General features: G+C 45.9%; 1 long non-coding RNA gene across 2 annotated transcripts; it reads left to right on the plus strand.

The window, feature by feature from the left end:
* The first annotated feature begins 15856 nt into the window (after positions 1-15856).
* LOC117438537 (uncharacterized) lies at positions 15857-22017 on the plus strand. 2 transcript variants are annotated; one of them, XR_004550859.1, is made up of 5 exons: positions 15857-16813; positions 19782-19857; positions 21032-21148; positions 21796-21856; positions 21982-22017. It is a non-coding gene; the product is annotated as an uncharacterized lncRNA (long non-coding RNA). The 2 variants fall into 2 exon arrangements; XR_004550858.1 differs by lacking the exon at positions 21982-22017 and having other exon boundaries at positions 15859-16813; positions 21796-21958.
* The last annotated feature ends 539 nt before the right edge of the window (positions 22018-22556 follow it).

Raw genomic sequence — 22556 nt, forward strand, 5'->3', positions numbered from 1 at the left:
GCGGCACGAAACGCTTGCCTGCCTGGCAGGCTTGGGAAAGTCAGATAATTTGGGGGTATGCACACGAAAGCTCTACGTCCGCCGTGGTCCAATGTCATTGCTTTTAGAGGTAAATGGAAAAGCAGCCATCCGGCTCCTGCTCGGGCTCAGGATCCATCAGATGCACCTGAGCGCTGCTGCCTGCAGGAGGATACTTGATATGCTGGTAAGTGACAGTTCAAATAGGTTGAAATCAAGGTGCATTTGCCCAGAGCTGGGGTTACTGCATGGTACTGGTTAATTTGTGGCAGCAAACATTTTTACCGGGACCAACCTGCTGAACAGAGCTCAGTACTGCAAATAATAAGCAGTTTCCCTCCCTGGCGCATTAAAACAGGCTACCTCCAGATGAATTTAACCTCATGTCAGTGAAAGCACTTTAGCTCAAGGTGCCAAAGACAAGCTTCGCATGGGCACAATGCACCAGGAAACACCAAAGAGCGTGACGGACGGGAAGCCTTCCCTAAGAAAGAAGGGTACGGTGGCCTTGGGCTTCTAAAGAGACCCTCAGCAGCTTTAGGAATGCATGCATTCCCTGGGGTTATGATCATATGAGCACAGGAGTTTGGTTGAAGGAACCTTTAAAGGTCATCTGGTCTAACCTCCCCGCCATGAGCAGGGACATCTTCAACTCCATCAGGGTGCTTCAGAACACATCCAGCCTGGCCTTGAATGTCCCCAGGGATGGGAATCACACCTCTCTGGCCAACCTTCCAGTGCTTTACCACCCTCATTACGAAAAATACTGGGTGCTGACCTGTTCCTGGTTCTCCCTCCCTCCCTCCAGCCTTGCAGTTACTCCTCAGCAGTGCAGGTCCTAATTCAACAAAAGACAAAAACACCAAGGGCGCAAATCTGTGGCCAGTAACCAATGTCAAGAGGAAAACCGGACCTGCATTGTCCAAACATCCAACAGATGATTAGAAAAACAATGGTAATTCCCATAGCCAAGAGCTGCTGCAAAAACAGCTGCAAGCAAAAGCAATTGCTGTTTAAGCAAAAAAAGCAGCGCAATGCGTCTCCGAGCAGGAAAGCAAACCAAGCTGAGATTTCCTGGGACAATGTTTCAATTACGTGATGTAATTGACTGGAAAGGGAAAAAAAAACATTCTTAATTAAGCACGTAAACAAGGTGAACAAAATAATTCTTCCTTGTTTAAGCAGAGGATGTGTTTTGCTCTCATTACTGGCCAAGGTAGGAGAATCTACTCTGTCCAGCGTTAAAGTGTCAATCTGCATATGCCAAATGTAAGAGTTGCAGGAAGGAAACAAAGCCTGCATCACATTCAGCCCCAGCTAAGAGGGACGTGGGAAGCACTAGCTCAAGCGAGACAGAGGAAACATGGAGCTGCTGCGAGGGATGGAGCAGCTATGCTCTGGAGCCAGGCTGAGAGAGCTGGGCTGGGGCAGCTGGACAAGAGAGGCTCCTGAAGGGGAGACCTGAGAGCAGCTCCAGTGCCTAAAGGGGCTGCAGGAAACCTGGAGAGGGGCTTGGGACAAGGGCCTGTAGGGACAGGCCAAGGGGAATGGCTTGAACCTGCCCGGGGGAAACTGAGCTGAGCTCTTAGGCAGAAGCTGTTCCCGTGAGGGTGCTGAGGCGCTGGCACGGGTGCACAGAGAAGCTTGGGCTGCCCCATCCCTGGCAGTTTTTCAAGTCCAGGTTGGACACAGGGGCTTGGAGCAACCTGCTCTTAGTGTGAGGTGTCCCTGCCTGCCGGGCAGGGGTGGAGCTGGATGAGCTTTAAGGTCCCTTCCAACATGAACCATTCCATGATTCTGTAAAATGTAGAAATGGGGAGGATAACTACAGGCAAATACAGACCAATCGATGAAAGCAGAGAGTAAATGGATTTCTCTCTCGCAAGGTCAGAGAAGCATGTGCTACGATTACCAGACATTACCTCCGCTCTCTTCTCCTGCTTCCCAGTTGCAGAAACCTCTCTTTCCTTTTTGGTCTTGCAGATGAAAGAAAGAGGCTAAAAAAGTCTTCTGGAGCTCTTGAAAGGTCTGTTCTGGCACACACAGTGTGCACCGGGCTGCACGCTGCTCTGAAACAGAAGGGTTCTTGTATTATCTAAGAACAAGAACTGGGTTTTTCTCAAAGCTCAAGAAACCATGATGTGGTCCACAGCATCAACGCTGATGAGCTGATAGGCGGGTGTGCAGCCTAAAAAGAACGCATGATCAGGGTGCAGGTCACGTGTAAAACTCGCTCAAAACAGACACTCATATAGGGCATCGTGCAAGCAGGTATTGCTGCAGCAGCCGTCCCTTGAAGAAATGGCTGGTTTTACAAACCTGTCTATCCTTACATCATCTTTATGTTCCTCCTCCTGTACATATGAACATAAATTGTTAACAAGTTAAGCATAGATGCATAGATGGCATAGATGGCCACTAAAAACAAGAAAAAAACCCATGTAATACTATGCCAAACCTAAACATCGGTGCTGCTCACACCAAACCATACACTGGGAGCTTCCTGCCAGCCGTACCACTTCAGAGCTTGCAGCTTTTACCATGATATTATGATATTACTTGAATTTTTGCCACTGACTGCTAAGAAAGCAAAAAAGGAAGCATTTTTAGCAAGGGATAATAAAGCTATTTCATAGTATCATATCTATAAATAAGATGCATTCATTACCATCGTACATCACAGTCCTCTATGATAGGCAGGAAAGTGCCAAGTCCCCAGCTCCCCATGCCTCCCTGGGCACGGGCCCTCACTGCAGGGGCACCTCTCCAGCTCACAGGGCAATTCTGCTTTCGGAGGCAGCCTCCCGGAAGGATGCAGCCATTTCATCCTGTTTCAGGGCAGCACCACTCCAGGTGTATCATTGCAACGGCCACAAACTTCCCCTTTCTTGGGGAAGAGAGGGAAACCGATGCGTTGACTCCTGGAAAAGCTTTGGGGTGTGATGAGAAACATCCTGCACACAGAACAAAACAATCGAGCACCTTGGGAAGCCCTGGCAAACTGTTTCTGCGGCTCTCCATGGGGTCGCAGCACACCCAGTGTCTCTCCCCCCCCCCCGTTTGTCCGTACCCCAAAGACCACGGTGGTGGCGCCGTGCAGGAGGTGGATGCCGAGTCCGTGCAGCAGCGGCGGAGCAGCTGTTGCCGTGGAGACCGTGACCCGGAGCGGCGAGCAGCTGTTGCCGTGGAGACCGGACCCGGAGCGGCGGCAGCAGCAGCTGTTGCCGGGAGACCGTGACCGGAGCGGCCCGGGGAACACGAGTGCCTCCGGCAGGAGGGATGGGAAGGGGGACACGGTCCCCGCTGCAGGCCGGGACAGCAGGCGCCCCCCCCCGCGACTGCCCCCCTCCGGCTGCCGGCCTGCCCCAGACCCCCTCGGTGCCCCGGTTCTACCCTGGCCGAGCCGAGCCGTGCCGTGCCGATCCGGGCTGAGCCGTGCCCGGCGGGGGGGGCAATGGGAGGTGTCGGCTCCTCCCGAACCACTCGGTTCCCTTCCTCCTCCTGCCCCCTCCCGCCCCTCCCGCCCGGCCCGCCGCCATAGGGCGGCCATGGAGGAGGTGCAGAGAGAGGTGGGAGCAGGAGCCGTGAGGAGAGGGGAGGGAGGCGGCTGGGGGGGAGCGCGGCTCTGCGCCGCCATGGGGAGAGGGGAGACAGGGGCGGGCACGGGGGGGGGGGTGCACTGATGCCACTTGATAGGCGCCATCTTGAGTACGGGCGCCGGGACAGGCCAAATTAGTGAGACGCCATTTTGACGTACGGCACTACGGGGCGGCCATCTTGGTGAGGTGCTAGCCTGAGTACGGCACCTCACCCCTCATGGCGTCCGCGTTGCCGTGGTAACGGCCGCACCGCGCCTGCGCTGCCGCCATTTTTTGTTCCAAGATGGCCCTGACGAGCGCGGCGCGGCCGGAAGCTCCGTTCCCGTCCCGTTCCCTCCTCTCGGGGCTCGCAGGGCCCCCCACAGAACCCCATAATGGGAATGCAGAACTCCAGATACCCCTCATAAAGCCCCACAGAACCCCGTATCCCCCCCCCTATTGCCCCACACGTCATCTAGGGACTCCAGAACCCCATATCCCCCCGTATTCCCCCATACACCCCATAAGGGGTCTCCACACCCCTACAAAACACCACGGAGAGACTCCAGACCCCCAAATCCCTCCATAGACCCCCATACAGGGACTCCAAATCCCCCCACAGACCCCCATACTGGGACTTCAGACCCCCAAATCCCCCAGACCCCCATGTAGGGACTCCAGACCCCCAAATACACCCATAGACCCCATGCAGGGACTCCAGACCCCCAAATCCCCCCACAGACCCCATGTAGGGACTCCATATCCCCAAAACCCCAGTATTGTCCTCCCATATACCCCGCCCTATGATAGGGTAGGCTAACCCCATCTAATCCAGGCTCATCTAACCCAGGCTAACTGAGGATAGGCTAATCCAGGTTAACCAAGACTAACTCGAGGTAACTCAGACTAAACTAAGTTAAGGAGGCTAGGATAATCTCACCCGTCTAATCTCACCTGTCTCTTATCTGAGCTAAATGACCCGGGATGATCCAAACCGGGTCACCCAAGCTAATCTGACCCGGGATAATCCGACCTGGGCTAATCTGACCCGGACTAATCTGACCCGGACTAACCTGACTCGAGCTAATCTGACCCCTGGGGTAATCTGACCAGGGACAAATCTGACCCAGGACAAATCTGACTAGGGTCAGTCTCCCCCCAGTCAATCTCACCCAGGTCTAATCTCACTCATCTTAATCTCACGCTGGATGGAGGCTATGCTATGCTTCCCCAGGCTAGGCCAAACCACACAGCCGTGGTAAACTAACGCAGGCTATGCTAACCCGAAGTGAGCCGAGCAGAGCTGAAGCCACCCGGGGGGGCGGGGCGGAGGGTCAGCGCCGTCCAATCCAGGGCCGCACGGCTGAGGGACGTTTTCCCGCCTAGAGACCGGTGGCCAATCAGCGGTGTCCTTTTCTGTGAGGGAGCGATGGCAGTGCCCGGGAAGGAGCAGACAGAAGTGAGGGCTGGAACGCAGCTTTGTTTTCTGTACGTGCACGGTTACGGAGCTCAGCAGGGTTTAGCTCGGCGCGGTAAAGATCGAGACTTGCTGGACGAAGGTTAGTTCGGGCTTTGGTGGGCGGGAAGACTGTTGTGATGACGGAGGAAAGGGGTTTAAATGGGAGAGATAGTGGGGAAGGGGGGGAGAATGGCTGTTAGGGGGGACAGATGGTAGAGAAGGGGGGTGGGGGTGTGGGAATAATGGCGGTTAAAAGGGATAGATGATGAGAAAGGGGTGAAGAGTGGGATACGGGATAGAAGAACAGGGGGGAGTGGCGGGGGGGAAGACAAATTGGCGTGGTGGGGAAAAGCAGATGCCGTATTGGGGGGGACAACACATGACAAGAAATGGACCAAAAGGGCTTGGAAACTGCCAGAATGGCTTCAAAAGAGAAAACAAGTGGGCATCAATAGGTTAGAAATAGCCTAAAGAAGATTACAAATAACCAAGAGCAGCTTAAAACAGGACAGAAATTACCACAAATAGAAGTAACAAAGAAACAGTTTAAAACTAGTAAGGAATGGGCAGAACAAGATGGAAAAGCCTCTCCATTGTTTACAATGTGACAAAAGAATCTAAAAAAGGTTTAGAAATGGAGAAGAGTAAGATAAAAATGACCATACAGGAGTTAAACCAAGCTAGGAAACGGCAAAACCAGGCTAGAAATGGGTAGGAAATGGACCAAAATGGTTTGGAAACTGCCAGAATGGCTTCAGAAGAATTAGAAATGGGCATCAAGAGGTTAGAAATAGCCTGAAGCACATTAGAAATAGGCAAGAGCAGCTTAAAACAGGCCAGAAATGACCACAAATACTAAAGAAGGAGCCAAAACCAGCTTAAAACTAGTAAGGATGGGCAGAATAAGATGGAAAAGCCTCTCCATTGTTTACAATGTGCCAAAAGAATCTAAAAAAGGTTTAGAAACGGAGAAGAGTAAGATAAAAATGACCATACAGGAGTTAAACCAAGCTAGGAAACGGCAAAACCAGGCTAGAAATGGGTAGGAAATGGACCAAAATGGTTTGGAAACTGCCAGAATGGCTTCAGAAGAATTAGAAATGGGCATCAAGAGGTTAGAAATAGCCTGAAGCACATTAGAAATAGGCAAGAGCAGCTTAAAAACAGGCCAAAAATGACCACAAATACTAAAGAAGTAGCCAAAACCAGCTTAAAACTAGTAAGGAATGGCAGAATAAGATGGAAAAGCCTCTCCATTGTTTACAATGTGCCAAAAGAATCTAAAAAAGGTTTAGAAATGCAGAACAGTAAGATAAAAATGACCATACAGGAGTTAAACCAAGCTAGGAAGGTCAAGACCAGGCTAGAAATGGGTAGGAAATGGACCAAAATGGTTTGGAAACTGCCAGAATGGCTTCAGAAGAATTAGAAATGGGCATCAAGAGGTTAGAAATAGCCTGAAGCACATTAGAAAAAGGCAAGAGCAGCTTAAAACAGCCCAGAAATGACCACAAATACTGAAGAAGGAGCCAAAACCAGCTTAAAACTAGTAAGGATGGGCAGAATAAGATGGAAAAGCCTCTCCATTGTTTACAATGTGCCAAAAGAATCTAAAAAAGGTTTAGAAACGGAGAAGAGTAAAATAAAAATGACCATACAGGAGTTAAACCAAGCTAGGAAACGGCAAAACCAGGCTAGAAATGGGTAGGAAATGGACCAAAATGGTTTGGAAACTGCCAGAATGGCTTCAGAAGAATTAGAAATGGGCATCAAGAGGTTAGAAATAGCCTGAAGCACATTAGAAATAGGCAAGAGCAGCTTAAAACAGGCCAAAAATGACCACAAATACTAAAGAAGTAGCCAAAACCAGCTTAAAACTAGTAAGGAATGGGCAGAATAAGATGGAAAAGCCTCTCCATTGTTTACAATGTGCCAAAAGAATCTAAAAAAGGTTTAGAAATGCAGAACAGTAAGATAAAAATGACCATACAGGAGTTAAACCAAGCTAGGAAGGGCAAGACCAGGCTAGAAATGGGTAGGAAATGGACCAAAATGGTTTGGAAACTGCCAGAATGGCTTCAGAAGAATTAGAAATGGGCATCAAGAGGTTAGAAATAGCCTGAAGCACATTAGAAATAGGCAAGAGCAGCTTAAAACAGGCCAAAAATGACCACAAATACTAAAGAAGTAGCCAAAACCAGCTTAAAACTAGTAAGGAATGGGCAGAATAAGATGGAAAAGCCTCTCCATTGTTTACAATGTGCCAAAAGAATCTAAAAAAGGTTTAGAAATGCAGAAGAGTAAGATAAAAATGACCATACAGGAGTTAAACCAAGCTAGGAAGGGCAAGACCAGGCTAGAAATGGGTAGGAAATGAACCAAAATGGTTTGGAAACTGCCAGAATGGCTTCAGAAGAATTAGAAACGGGCATCAAGAGGTTAGAAATAGCCTGAAGCACATTAGAATTAGGCAAGCGCAGCTTAAAACAGGTCAGAAATGACCACAAATATTGAAGAAGGAGCCAAAACCAGCTTAAAACTAGTAAGGATTGGGCAGAATAAGATGGAAAAGCCTCTCCATTGTTTACAATGTGCCAAAAGAATCTAAAAAAGGTTTAGAAACGGAGAAGAGTAAAATAAAAATGACCATACAGGAGTTAAACCAAGCTAGGAAACGGCAAAACCAGGCTAGAAATGGGTAGGAAATGGACCAAAATGGTTTGGAAACTGCCAGAATGGCTTCAGAAGAATTAGAAATGGGCATCAAGAGGTTAGAAATAGCCTGAAGCACATTAGAAATAGGCAAGAGCAGCTTAAAACAGGCCAAAAATGACCACAAATACTAAAGAAGTAGCCAAAACCAGCTTAAAACTAGTAAGGAATGGGCAGAATAAGATGGAAAAGCCTCTCCATTGTTTACAATGTGCCAAAAGAATCTAAAAAAGGTTTAGAAATGCAGAAGAGTAAGATAAAAATGACCATACAGGAGTTAAACCAAGCTAGGAAGGGGAAAACCAGGCTAGAAATGGGTAGGAAATGGACCAAAATGGTTTGGAAACTGCCAGAATGGCTTCAGAAGAATTAGAAATGGGCATCAAGAGGTTAGAAATAGCCTGAAGCACATTAGAAAAAGGCAAGAGCAGCTTAAAACAGCCAGAAATGACCACAAATATTGAAGAAGGAGCCAAAACCAGCTTAAAACTAGTAAGGAATGGGCAGAATAAGATGGAAAAGCCTCTCCATTGTTTACAATGTGCCAAAAGAATCTAAAAAAGGTTTAGAAACGGAGAAGAGTAAATAAAAATGACCATACAGGAGTTAAACCAAGCTAGGAAACGGCAAAACCAGGCTAGAAATGGGTAGGAAATGGACCAAAATGGTTTGGAAACTGCCAGAATGGCTTCAGAAGAATTAGAAATGGGCATCAAGAGGTTAGAAATAGCCTGAAGCACATTAGAAATAGGCAAGAGCAGCTTAAAACAGGCCAAAAATGACCACAAATACTAAAGAAGTAGCCAAAACCAGCTTAAAACTAGTAAGGATGGGCAGAATAAGATGGAAAAGCCTCTCCATTGTTTACAATGTGCCAAAAGAATCTAAAAAAGGTTTAGAAATGCAGAAGAGTAAGATAAAAATGACCATACAGGAGTTAAACCAAGCTAGGAAGGCAAAACCAGGCTAGAAATGGGTAGGAAATGGACCAAAATGGTTTGGAAACTGCCAGAATGGCTTCAGAAGAATTAGAAATGGGCATCAAGAGGTTAGAAATAGCCTGAAGCACATTAGAAATAGGCAAGAGCAGCTTAAAACAGGCCAAAAATGACCACAAATACTAAAGAAGTAGCCAAAACCAGCTTAAAACTAGTAAGGAATGGGCAGAATAAGATGGAAAAGCCTCTCCATTGTTTACAATGTGCCAAAAGAATCTAAAAAAGGTTTAGAAATGCAGAAGAGTAAGATAAAAATGACCATACAGGAGTTAAACCAAGCTAGGAAGGGCAAAACCAGGCTAGAAATGGGTAGGAAATGGACCAAAATGGTTTGGAAACTGCCAGAATGGCTTCAGAAGAATTAGAAATGGGCATCAAGAGGTTAGAAATAGCCTGAAGCACATTAGAAGAGGCAAGAGCAGCTTAAAACAGCCCAGAAATGACCACAAATACTAAAGAAGGAGCCAAAACCAGCTTAAAACTAGTAAGGATTGGGCAGAATAAGATGGAAAAGCCTCTCCATTGTTTACAATTTGCCAAAAGAATCTAAAAAAAGTTTAGAAACGGAGAAGAGTAAAATAAAAATGACCATACAGGAGTTAAACCAAGCTAGGAAACGGCAAAACCAGGCTAGAAATGGGTAGGAAATGGACCAAAATGGTTTGGAAACTGCCAGAATGGCTTCAGAAGAATTAGAAATGGGCATCAAGAGGTTAGAAATAGCCTGAAGCACATTAGAAATAGGCAAGAGCAGCTTAAAACAGGCCAGAAATGACCACAAATACTAAAGAAGGAGCCAAAACCAGCTTAAAACTAGTAAGGATTGGGCAGAATAAGATGGAAAAGCCTCTCCATTGTTTACAATGTGCCAAAAGAATCTAAAAAAGGTTTAGAAACGGAGAAGAGTAAGATAAAAATGACCATACAGGAGTTAAACCAAGCTAGGAAACGGCAAAACCAGGCTAGAAATGGGTAGGAAATGGACCAAAATGGTTTGGAAACTGCCAGAATGGCTTCAGAAGAATTAGAAATGGGCATCAAGAGGTTAGAAATAGCCTGAAGCACATTAGAAATAGGCAAGAGCAGCTTAAAACAGGCCAGAAATGACCACAAATACTAAAGAAGGAGCCAAAACCAGCTAAAAACTAGTAAGGAATGGGCAGAATAAGATGGAAAAGCCTCTCCATTGTTTACAATGTGCCAAAAGAATCTAAAAAAGGTTTAGAAATGCAGAAGAGTAAGATAAAAATGACCATACAGGAGTTAAACCAAGCTAGGAAACGGCAAAACCAGGCTAGAAATGGGTAGGAAATGAACCAAAATGGTTTGGAAACTGCCAGAATGGCTTCAGAAGAATTAGAAATGGGCATCAAGAGGTTAGAAATAGCCTGAAGCACATTAGAAATAGGCAAGAGCAGCTTAAAACAGGCCAGAAATGACCACAAATACTAAAGAAGTAGCCAAAACCAGCTTAAAACTAGTAAGGAATGGGCAGAATAAGATGGAAAAGCCTCTCCATTGTTTACAATGTGCCAAAAGAATCTAAAAAAGGTTTAGAAATGCAGAAGAGTAAGATAAAAATGACCATACAGGAGTTAAACCAAGCTAGGAAGGGCAAAACCAGGCTAGAAATGGGTAGGAAATGGACCAAAATGGTTTGGAAACTGCCAGAATGGCTTCAGAAGAATTAGAAATGGGCATCAAGAGGTTAGAAATAGCCTGAAGCACATTAGAAATAGGCAAGAGCAGCTTAAAACAGGCCAAAAATGACCACAAATACTAAAGAAGTAGCCAAAACCAGCTTAAAACTAGTAAGGAATGGGCAGAATAAGATGGAAAAGCCTCTCCATTGTTTACAATGTGCCAAAAGAATCTAAAAAAGGTTTAGAAATGCAGAAGAGTAAGATAAAAATGACCATACAGGAGTTAAACCAAGCTAGGAAGGGCAAGACCAGTCTAGAAATGGGTAGGAAATGGACCAAAATGGTTTGGAAACTGCCAGAATGGCTTCAGAAGAATTAGAAATGGGCATCAAGAGGTTAGAAATAGCCTGAAGCACATTAGAAAAAGGCAAGAGCAGCTTAAAACAGGCCAGAAATGACCACAAATATTAAAGAAGGAGCCAAAACCAGCTTAAAACTAGTAAGGATTGGGCAGAATAAGATGGAAAAGCCTCTCCATTGTTTACAATGTGCCAAAAGAATCTAAAAAAGGTTTAGAAATGGAGAAGAGTAAAATAAAAATGACCATACAGGAGTTAAACCAAGCTAGGAAACGGCAAAACCAGGCTAGAAATGGGTAGGAAATGGACCAAAATGGTTTGGAAACTGCCAGAATGGCTTCAGAAGAATTAGAAATGGGCATCAAGAGGTTAGAAATAGCCTGAAGCACATTAGAAATAGGCAAGAGCAGCTTAAAACAGGCCAAAAATGACCACAAATACTAAAGAAGTAGCCAAAACCAGCTTAAAACTAGTAAGGACTGGGCAGAATAAGATGGAAAAGCCTCTCCATTGTTTACAATGTGCCAAAAGAATCTAAAAAAGGTTTAGAAACGGAGAACAGTAAGATAAAAATGACCATACAGGAGTTAAACCAAGCTAGGAAGGGCAAGACCAGGCTAGAAATGGGTAGGAAATGGACCAAAATGGTTTGGAAACTGCCAGAATGGCTTCAGAAGAATTAGAAATGGGCATCAAGAGGTTAGAAATAGCCTGAAGCACATTAGAAATAGGCAAGAGCAGCTTAAAACAGGCCAAAAATGACCACAAATACTAAAGAAGTAGCCAAAACCAGCTTAAAACTAGTAAGGACTGGGCAGAATAAGATGGAAAAGCCTCTCCATTGTTTACAATGTGCCAAAAGAATCTAAAAAAGGTTTAGAAATGCAGAAGAGTAAGATAAAAATGACCATACAGGAGTTAAACCAAGCTAGGAAGGGCAAGACCAGGCTAGAAATGGGTAGGAAATGGACCAAAATGGTTTGGAAACTGCCAGAATGGCTTCAGAAGAATTAGAAATGGGCATCAAGAGGTTAGAAATAGCCTGAAGCACATTAGAAATAGGCAAGAGCAGCTTAAAACAGCCCAAAAATGACCACAAATACTAAAGAAGGAGCCAAAACCAGCTTAAAACTAGTAAGGATTGGGCAGAATAAGATGGAAAAGCCTCTCCATTGTTTACAATGTGCCAAAAGAATCTAAAAAAGGTTTAGAAACGGAGAAGAGTAAAATAAAAATGACCATACAGGAGTTAAACCAAGCTAGGAAACGGCAAAACCAGGCTAGAAATGGGTAGGAAATGGACCAAAATGGTTTGGAAACTGCCAGAATGGCTTCAGAAGAATTAGAAATGGGCATCAAGAGGTTAGAAATAGCCTGAAGCACATTAGAAATAGGCAAGAGCAGCTTAAAACAGGCCAAAAATGACCACAAATACTAAAGAAGGAGCCAAAACCAGCTTAAAACTAGTAAGGATTGGGCAGAATAAGATGGAAAAGCCTCTCCATTGTTTACAATGTGCCAAAAGAATCTAAAAAAGGTTTAGAAACGGAGAAGAGTAAGATAAAAATGACCATACAGGAGTTAAACCAAGCTAGGAAACGGCAAAACCAGGCTAGAAATGGGTAGGAAATGGACCAAAATGGTTTGGAAACTGCCAGAATGGCTTCAGAAGAATTAGAAATGGGCATCAAGAGGTTAGAAATAGCCTGAAGCACATTAGAAATAGGCAAGAGCAGCTTAAAACAGGCCAGAAATGACCACAAATACTAAAGAAGTAGCCAAAACCAGCTTAAAACTAGTAAGGACTGGGCAGAATAAGATGGAAAAGCCTCTCCATTGTTTACAATGTGCCAAAAGAATCTAAAAAAGGTTTAGAAATGCAGAAGAGTAAGATAAAAATGACCATACAGGAGTTAAACCAAGCTAGGAAGGGGAAGACCAGGCTAGAAATGGGTAGGAAATGGACCAAAATGGTTTGGAAACTGCCAGAATGGCTTCAGAAGAATTAGAAATGGGCATCAAGAGGTTAGAAATAGCCTGAAGCACATTAGAAATAGGCAAGAGCAGCTTAAAACAGGCCAGAAATGACCATAAATACTTAAGTAACCAAAAATAGCTTAGAACTAGTCAGGAATGGGATGAAGTAAAATGGAAATGCCTGTTAATTGTTTAGAATTAGTCTTACTGAGGCTTACCTGAACCTAGCGACCGTTTCTCACTGTGCAGCTTCTCAGACAGCCAACATGCAAGATCCATTCCCTGGGCATGATGCTCCAGCTTCTCAGCTGTTGGGACTCTGCTCTGGGAGGGGCAGTTTCTGCCTGACCTGGATACTGCTGGTTCTCTTTCTCCCTGCCATCTGGGCTTGCTTCTTCCCCGTGCTCTTCTTTATCTATCTCTGCCACGGATTCTGCTGCTTCCTGCTCTCACAGCCAAGCAGTGGAGAAAAGAGAACAGTGAGGGATTTTTTTATGGACAAATCCCATGCAAGCATTTCACAGGAGAGACAATCCCCTACAAAAATTCTTACCTATGAAACCCAACAGCCGCAGCCACTGCAGCCATTAGCGAGGGCCTGTGCTTGAGCTGCCTCTGCATCTGGAATAAGAAGCATTTATGAAGAAGCCTGATGGCTTTACTGGAGCTAAGCAGTTGTCCAAAGACGGGCGAAAGCAGGAGAGCAACAGCAGCAACTGAAGTCCTTAACAGAAAGGCTGGGATGAGCTGGCCTCCCCCAGGGCTCAGCCCAGCAAGGTCTGTGTGCAGAACAAAAGGAGGGCAATGCACCCTTCCCCCTTCTCATTTCTCCGAGAATCCCAGTCTCCAGATCCTTCAGCACCTTAAAGCTACAGTCAACAGTCTAATTTCCCAACTAAGCACAAGATTAGATCAGAGAAAACAAGCAGGGAACGCCTTGGCTGCTTTAGAAACAGCTATTTCAACCCTGGCCCCTTTCCCTCCCAGTGCAGGTACAGTGTGAATTACGGACCTCCAGGTAACCCCCCCCCCCCCCCCCCCCCCCCGTGCCTTCACTCCCCTCAGTACCGAGCACCGAGAGGCTTCCCGTGCCGAGCGGCCAGCAGGCAGGAGAGGCCCCTCTGCGCACGTCCAAGGCACGGCCGGGCGGCCGGGCCCGCTCCCCTCCCCGGTAAGCCCGGCCCCGCGGTGGGCTCGGCTCTCACCTGCTGCTGCCGGGACCCGGACCTGGACCCGGACCCTGCCCGCCGCCATGCTGCTCCCGGGGGCTGCGCCTGCCACACCGAAACGGCGCGGAGGGACCGGAGCCGGCGGGCGGCCACCAGACTGCGGCCGCATGGAGCCGCGCTTGCTACAGCCCGCCGGAAACCGGCGGGCACCACGTGACACCAGCCACTTCCGGGGACAGGGAGCACCACGGCTCATGCGCGGAGGCAGGGCTGCAGTACCTAACCTGGACACAAGATGGCAACAGCGAGCGGCGCCAGCCGCCGAAACGCCCGCCACCCCCCCCCCCTTCCAGCCCTGCCGATCATTGTCATGTCATCCTTATGGGATCACTGTCGGGGCTGCAAGAGTGTCTGCCGGCTGCTCTGCATCTCTGCCACAGAGCCTTGCTTCAAGCCTGCTTTCATCACGTTGACAACTGCTTCAGAGCAGAGATCTGAACAAAAACACTGGCCAAATTATCACCGAGTTGCTAAACAACTACTATGTTAATACCCACACAGCTTTTATGTCTAGAGACCATTGCTGAGCCCAGAACCTGTAACCTCCATCCCAAGGAAATGCTCAAGATCTGCCTCTGATCATAATACACACAGACTTGCACTACAGATGCTGCACCTGGCCCAAATACACACCATGAGTAGAGCAGCTCCAAGGCAAACACACACACACAAAACACTACACATGCTGTGACACCAACAAACAGAGAATAACCTACACAGGCACAGTACCTCCCAGACGGAGCAGCACATCTGCCCAGATCACATGCACAGACCCAAGAGCAAAGCAACCGGGCTCCTGAGGAGCCTGAGAACCAGGTCTGACAAAACCAAATCATTCCAAACACAAACACAAATAAGATAAAAATGACCATACAGGAGTTAAACCAAGTTAGGAAAGGGCAAGACCAGGCTAGAAATGGGTAGGAAATGGACCAAAATGGTTTGGAAACTGCCAGAATGGCTTCAGAAGAATTAGAAATGGGCATCAAGAGGTTAGAAATAGCCTGAAGCACATTAGAAGTAGGCAAGAGCAGCTTAAAACAGGCCAGAAATGACCACAAATATTGAAGAAGGAGCCAAAACCAGCTTAAAACTAGTAAGGAATGGGCAGAATAAGATGGAAAAGCCTCTCCATTGTTTACAATTTGCCAAAAGAATCTAAAAAAGGTTTAGAAACGGAGAAGAGTAAGATAAAAATGACCATACAGGAGTTAAACCAAGCTATGAAGGGCAAGACCAGGTTAGAAATGGGTAGCCTGAAGCAGATTAGAAATAGGCAAGAGCAGCTTAAAACAGGACAGAAAAGACCATAAATATCTAAGAGGTAACCAAAAACAGTTTAAAACTAGTAAGGAATGGGTAGAATAAAAATTCTGTCTTAAATTTCTATTCAGATCTGAATGGAAAGTGAACACCTTACTTCATTGTAGGGTGAAATTAATGTGAAATAAACAGTACAGGGGCTATTAGGAACTGCCCATTCAGAATGGTGTGTGCCTTCCTGAGGGTTGTGTTTATGTACCCACTCTTCCAAAGTCTCCCAGAACTGAACAGAATCATAAAGTCTCCAAGAGGATTTACTGAATCACACACAAATGAAGTGGTTGCGTCTTCTCATGCACAGAACATTCATTTGATAGAATGTCTCTGGGGCTAGGTGAGGAAGAAGACCAACCAGCTAACAGATGGAACAAAACCCCATCACAACACTGCAATCACACCTCACTCTGTGGGCCCTGTGGATAGAACTAGAATTTTCCATTGCTCTCAGGTGCCTCGTTAAGGCACTGAGGGCATTAGTAAGCCTTAATGACCCTAAACAGCCTCACCTGTGCACCAGACCACACCCAGGAGCCCTATTTAAACCGAGCTCTGTACCTCAGTTTTCTTTAGAACTCTGTTGGAGGAATGCTGCTCTTCAGCTCTGTCCCTGCCTGTGAAGATTGTTAGTCTGGACTTCAGACTGACTGCCCGGCTTGATCTTCTATATGATTATAGAGCAGCTTGGCAATTGCTGGACCTGATGGTGATTTGTGGACTGGATTGCTGCTTGTTCACAAGCCTGATAGACTCCTGGCTGGACTTGGCTGCTGCTGGACCTTCTCTTCTTGGGTACCTTGAAATTGGGCCTAGGCTGGCAGAGGTCTCTTCTCCTGCTGTGGGAGCCCAGAGGTGGCCTGGTCTGCTCTTGTTTCCTGAGGGCTGTGGAGATCCCTGCAAGGTTTGTGGGCAGTGTGGAGGATATGGCTCTGAGGGTGAGCCTGTGCTGCGGCACCAGAGGGGCCTCTTGCCAGGGAGCCGGGAGTGCTGTGTGCTCTGCCTCACCAACTGCCTCATCCACAGAGAACAGCTGGGCTTCTCTGGGCCTTTTGCATGGATTTCTTTGCCTTGAGCAAAATATTTGGCTGCTGAGTTATGAACTAACTCCTTAGACCTGTTTGAGGCACTACAGTGAAGAGCTGCAGGTAAAGGCCTGCAGTCTAAGGAGCAAATTATGTTTGTTTTCCAAGTGCCATGAAGTGCTGCCCCAGAAGTACCACTGCAAGGCAAAGTATGTGGGGCTGGTGTGCCCTTTCTCTGCTATATGTGTGATTGGACTTGGAAATGGCTTTTAATTGCAATGTTTCATATCAAGCTTGTGGGGAGAGTCTTGCTGAGGCTGACACAACTCCCAGTTTGACTGAGTTAACTGGCTAATTGGAGAGACATGGGAAGATGTACATCGAAAGAGAGTAAGAGGCTTCTGAAACAGGAGGTGGAGAAAGCGAACTCCATTCAAAATCCATTACCAGGAGCTTCAGCCAGCCTCAAGCAGTCATCTGTAATGCAGCTAAACCAAGGTAAGTGTTGAGCCTTACTACTTTTACTGATAAGACTTTACTTTTTAAAGCAGTGTGCTGAACATGTTTAAGTGTTTCTATGTATATTTGCAAACATAACTTCTATTGATGTGTCTCAAATGCATTTGGAAGCTAGTTTGTGTGTTTGTGTGCTCTAGTGCTCCTCAGAGTTGCTACAACTACCAGGTGCTAAAAGCCCTTCAGAATAAGACTAAGCAGGAGCTGCAAGGATATTAAAAGCAAACATTCAGATACTAATCAAACTTCCTACATGTCTCAATAACTGAACAAGTTCTATTGTGTGTGCACAGCTACGCAATAGTGCACTTTCTGGGTTTGGCTAGGAAAAGATGTCTTAGCATGGTGTTTGCTCTCTCAGGTGAGTTCAAGGCCTGACAGAGCTGGTTGAACCAGTGATGCAGGTGTTGGTCCATCTTATTCAGCCTGGTGAGGTTTCTGTTACTTTGCTTCAGGGCAGTGAGTGAATCATTTTGTTTGGGAGGCTGCAGCTGTGTCTAACCCTGTTTCTATGCTGGTTGGGGAAGGAATGCCTTATGGAAAGGAAGTATACCTGTGTGGTGGTAATGATTACATTGCTGAAGAGATGTTTAAGGCTATACAGCAGTGGTGCTAGATTTAATGCATTGAGACCCTTTGTTATATGTATATGATGTAGTTAAAAAGTATGTCTTGTGATTATTTGTATATGTACAGTTGTATAAAGTTAGTCCTTGTTACAATAGCCTATTTTGTGCTTCTGCATTGGCTCTAGATAACTTGGACCTTCTATCGAATTGATTTTGGCCCAGGTTCACAGGGTTAGTCATAAAACTGAGTTCTTCATAGGACTGGGGCTCCTGAGATATTTTTGAGTCTTTGTGCCCTCTAAGTGAGCATAACCTGCACACAGCATGGTATTCTCAGCTTCTAGAAACAAGTGCTAGAGGATTAGCCTATTAAGTTATGGGGAGAGAGAGGAAAACAGTACCAAGTACTAGCTCTTGTTACATTTGGTTCTAACTGTGCATGTCATTAGAAATTATAAATAACAAAAAGCTTTTTTTTTTTTTTTTTTTTCCCCTGCCAAGATGGTCAGAAGCAGAGAGCAATTTTCTTGGATTTAGTACTTGTCAGACTTTTACCCAATTCGGTATTTGATCCTTTCTTAACCCATGGAGGGGAGCTGAGCAGTTTTGTTGGCATTCAGCTTCTGAGCTGCTCTTTTCTTCATCAGGAGAAAACCTTTAAATCACTCACAGACTAATAGAAAATAAACAAACACAGGGTTTAATTTTTATACTTAACTGCTCCACATCTCACTTGAAAAGTTCATGATCATGTTTTAAGAGACTTGCTCATCTCTGGGGGGTGGGCATTTTCCTCCCTGCATGGAGAAGTTCCCTTAGGGTGAAAAGAGGGGAAATTTTAATGGGTTACAGAATGATCTTTCTAAATTCTTGATTACTTTCAATTTTGGGTATGTAATATCTACTGGAGTTCTTAATCAATTGGTGTTTCTAGGTCTTTATTGAAGCTAGAGAGCTGAGTTAGTTTTTTTGTGCGATGTCATGCTAACTGTTGGGTGATGGCTTTTCATAGACATGTTTGAGTCAGCTGTCTGCATAGTGGCTGCCTAGTTTCTCCCATAGGGCAATGCAATGAAGTGTAGTATGTTCTAGAAAGCCTACATGTAGGATGTATGGATTTTGATGGCTGCTGCAGGAGAGGAGTATTTGTTGTTATTGTGGAAATTTGTTGCTGGGTTTTATACTTGCTTGAGTTTGGTGTGTTTTCATCTGGAAAAAGCAGGTTGTATGCTTGGAACAAGAATTTAGCAAAGCTGGAGAGACAGAAGTGCAAATGCTAAATGAAAAAAGCAGAACCTGATGGGTGGTACCTGTTAAATAATGTTCTGTACTGGTGCCAATCAGGGCAGTGTAATGATCAGGGCTTCTATGCATGAGCTTCCTAGGATGTAACATGCTCTATCTGTGCTCTCCTGGCAATATGCTCTACTTTGCTCTTAAAGTCTTCAATTTTTACATGAGTACTTTTTTGACTTTTTTTACCCCATTGAAGTGGATGATTAAATAAAAGCTGTTGTCACTTATCACCAGTCTTAACCTCTCAACACCCTTGTGGTAATAGCACTACTATAAGACTTAATCCTCTTGTTTCATGCCAGCTTTGTGTTGGAGGAGTTACTGTCCCAGAGTCTGTACTCAGTTTATACCAGAGCACAGAGCTCTAAGCTACTAGTAGTAGTCACAGAAACTGAAATCATGAACACTTCCCAGTGATGCTTAATCAAATCTGTGTTAAGGAAGCTGTGGTAGAAAAATGTTTGAGAGCAAAATTTAACAGTGATGGTTTCTGAGGTGTATGGGTAGGTTTAAGTTTTGGTTACTGTAAAATGAAATACATAAACCCATGTATCTATCAGCCTTTCTATAAGGAGTGTAATTAGATCCTTGCCTAGTTAATTGAAGTACTTGTGTGCCAAAGCTTTGTTGTGAAACTGGGAGAAGGTTCTTCCTGTGTGTCAGGCAGTGGCCTTTAACATGGAACTTGCCATTTTAGTATGGAAATTGGAGGCAGCAATCTTAAATTTGCTTTCAGATGACATTTATGAGCTAAACTCAATCATTTATTTGTGGTAAGCTGACACTGAGAGAACTTGTCTTTAGACTAGAGTGGATACTTGGGAAACTTTTTTTCCATTAGAATACCTCTATTTATCGGATGGGTTTACATGGGGAACCTGGAAAATTGCTTCAGAAGTACAAATCACTGGAATTATGGTCATTTTGTGCATATCTTCTCACTTGAACATCATATCTATAAGATATTGATTATAATAGGGGACCTGGTTATTTATAAATGTATAGCCACATTTTAAGGGATTTTAAGGTTTATTTCTTTCTTGAAGAAGCAAAGAACTTTTATTTTTGTGTAATTTTGCATGTAGCCTGACCTTGGAAGATCAAAAAAGAAGAGGCTGCATGTCAAGAGAAGAGAGAAGAGGTGGCGTGTGTAACGGCGAGGTGAGGAGCGGCGTCGGGCAGAAGAGGGGGCATGAGAAAGGCACCCTGGGCAAAGGGAATCCCTGTGGGCACAGGGCGAGGTCACGTAAGAGCATGATGGCACCTTTGGGGGGCCCTGAGGAGCGTTGTGTGCTGGGCGACCTCCCTGTAAGCAGGGCTCAGGTCTTTGCTACTCTTGGTTTTGGCCTTTGGCCGTCTTGCTCCTTTGGCTGCCCGGAGAGCGTGGCAACCCTGTAAGGAGGGTGAGAGCCAGCGTCTCCGCACCCGAGGGGGAAATAGAGCTCTCTTGGACCCCCAGGCCACCCTGTAAGCAGGGGAGGGCCATTTCCCTGTCCCTCTCCTCTGCCCCAGCAGCTCTCTGCCTGCTGGTGGCCTACCCAGCCTGACCCCCTGTTGTCAGGGCGTGTCACAGCATCTGGCCCTTGGCCTGTTGAAGCTCTCCGGCTTCCATGCAGCCCTGGGCATGGTCTGAGGCTCTCCTCTCTTGCTTGGTGAGTAGGGTGACTCCCCAGACAGTGGCTGCACAGAGACCGTCTCCCTTTTTGGGACGTTTTGGTTTGTGTTTGTCTTGTCCTTGTCTATCAATGTGAGGGAGTGAGTGAGCTTGTCCTTTAGGCACCTGTTAAAATTGCTGCAGCTTAGCTTAAGCCTCCCTGGAAGGAGAGCAGGTCTCTGTGCAGTAACAGGGGCGTCTTCCCTAAGTCCACGAGCGGAGGGATGGTCTGGACTCGCCCCTTCTTTCCAAAGACGGCGCCAAGCCACTTAGTCGTGGTGCAGGCAATGCGACCTGCCTGTAGTCAGGATCTGGGTCTCTGCCTGCATGGCTGCCTGTGCTGCTGGTGGCCTGGCAGCGTGACCCCCTGTTGTCAGGGCGTGTCACAGTATTTTCCCCTTTGTGCCTGGAAGCCGGAGAGCTTCAATACGCCGTCACCATAATGAGAACAAACCAGACCTTGTCAAGCCCCAGTCCCTTCCCTCTGTACCACTGACCGGGAGCTAGTGAGAATGCATGTACAGTTTAGAGTGAGCTACTGCGTGGGGCTGCAGAGTGGTAATGGAAGGGCTAAAGGCATGAAGCAGATTTGGGATTGGAGCACTGTGTTTCCAGCTTTGACATCAGTTTTCTGTTTTACTTCAGTGCAACTATTTTAGTAATTATTTTTTTTCTTATTAGTTCCTGTCCTTCACCTCTTGGGGAGTTTACTTACTGGATGCACTTCCTGGCCTTGTGTTTGACGCAGCAAAAGAAGATGTGGCACTGCGGACGAGCATACTGAGGAAGCTGCTTCTGGTAAGTAGGTGGAAGTAGAGAGAATAACAGTGCATTCAGCTGGAACTTCAGCACTGAGGCAAGCATGTATCTTGCTGATCTGCTTTGAAAGCTCAGGGCAAAGGCACTACCTTGTCCAGCAGCATAATCACTTCTTTTGAAGTCATTGACTCTTCAGAGGTTTGCTCCATCTGAAGCATTGTCTGCTTTTTTGCACTGCCTTTCTTTGGTATCACAGTGTCCTTGGATAGGTTGCTTCCTTATAAATGTAATGGTGTTTGCTTTGGAACAGTCAGACAAGCTTAGCTCCTGTTGGGCCAAGCTCTTGAATCTTTAAAAGTCAGCTAAGCTGTAAATTGTTCTGCGATTTCCTTGCGATAGTCTGGTTGTGCTGCCGGTCAGCACACAGAAAGAACAGGTCCCTTTTTCAGCTACACTAGCAAGTCTTTTAGCACAGCAGGGAGCTGTGGAGCAGGAGAAAATGAACGTCGGGTTTGGTGTGTGAATAGTTCTTGGGGAATGGGTAGAAGAAAGGGTTGTGTTGGGAGTAAATGTTAGGCTCTGCAAAGCTGAGAAATGTCCAGGTTTTTGCTGCGATACTGAACCTCTTTCTCTTTAGGCTAATCTATTTAGCTTGAATTCATGTGGGTAACTCTGTGCATGTTTAGCAGGTGGATGTAGCTGACTCAAGGGGAAAGCTGAGCAACCTTGGATACTGAGCTCTAATTGGTGAGTCTAGAGGTTACTACTGTTTACAAAGCTAATGTTTATAACTTGTTTGTTCTTGTATTTGTAAAATTGCATTTGTGTATTTTGTAATACTGTATTTGTAAAAACACCGTGGGAAACTACAGCCTTGGCAGAGATCATTCTCTGCACGAAAACATGGGAAATTACAGAAGCATAACAAGACAATTGACCTTGCTTATGCCTGCCAAGAATCTTCTTGTCCAGCAACAAGGCTCAGGGTATTGGGATCGCTCACTGCGTGGCCTTGGCTCTGCAAGAATTGCATGAGTGCGGACTTGTAGAAATGCTTTTTGTTGTGTTAATAAAAAAATGGAGAGGGTGAGGGTGGATGAGAGGGACTATTGATTTTGTACTTGTATGGGTTGTTTCTGTACCCCTATGATGTTTTCCTCCCTGACTGTAACTTGTTAGAATAGTTGCCTTAACTGAAAAAGGAGAGGGTGAGGCTGGATGGGAGGGACTATTGATCTTGTATGGTGCCGCGGCCAGGTGGAGGGGAGAAAACACCGATACGATGTAGGTTCACAAAATGCTCCGTTTATTGATTACAAAGCTGCTCTTAATATACTGTCTTACACGTGATCACGCATTACTTGATTGGCTGCTTCACTTTGCCCACGAGGGATACACGCTCCCCTTTACCTCTCCTGATTGGTTTCACGCCTTCGCTTCAGCTTAG

This window comes from Melopsittacus undulatus, unplaced genomic scaffold (genome assembly GCF_012275295.1).
Source record: "Melopsittacus undulatus isolate bMelUnd1 unplaced genomic scaffold, bMelUnd1.mat.Z mat_scaffold_461_arrow_ctg1, whole genome shotgun sequence".
NCBI lineage: Eukaryota > Metazoa > Chordata > Aves > Psittaciformes > Psittaculidae > Melopsittacus > Melopsittacus undulatus.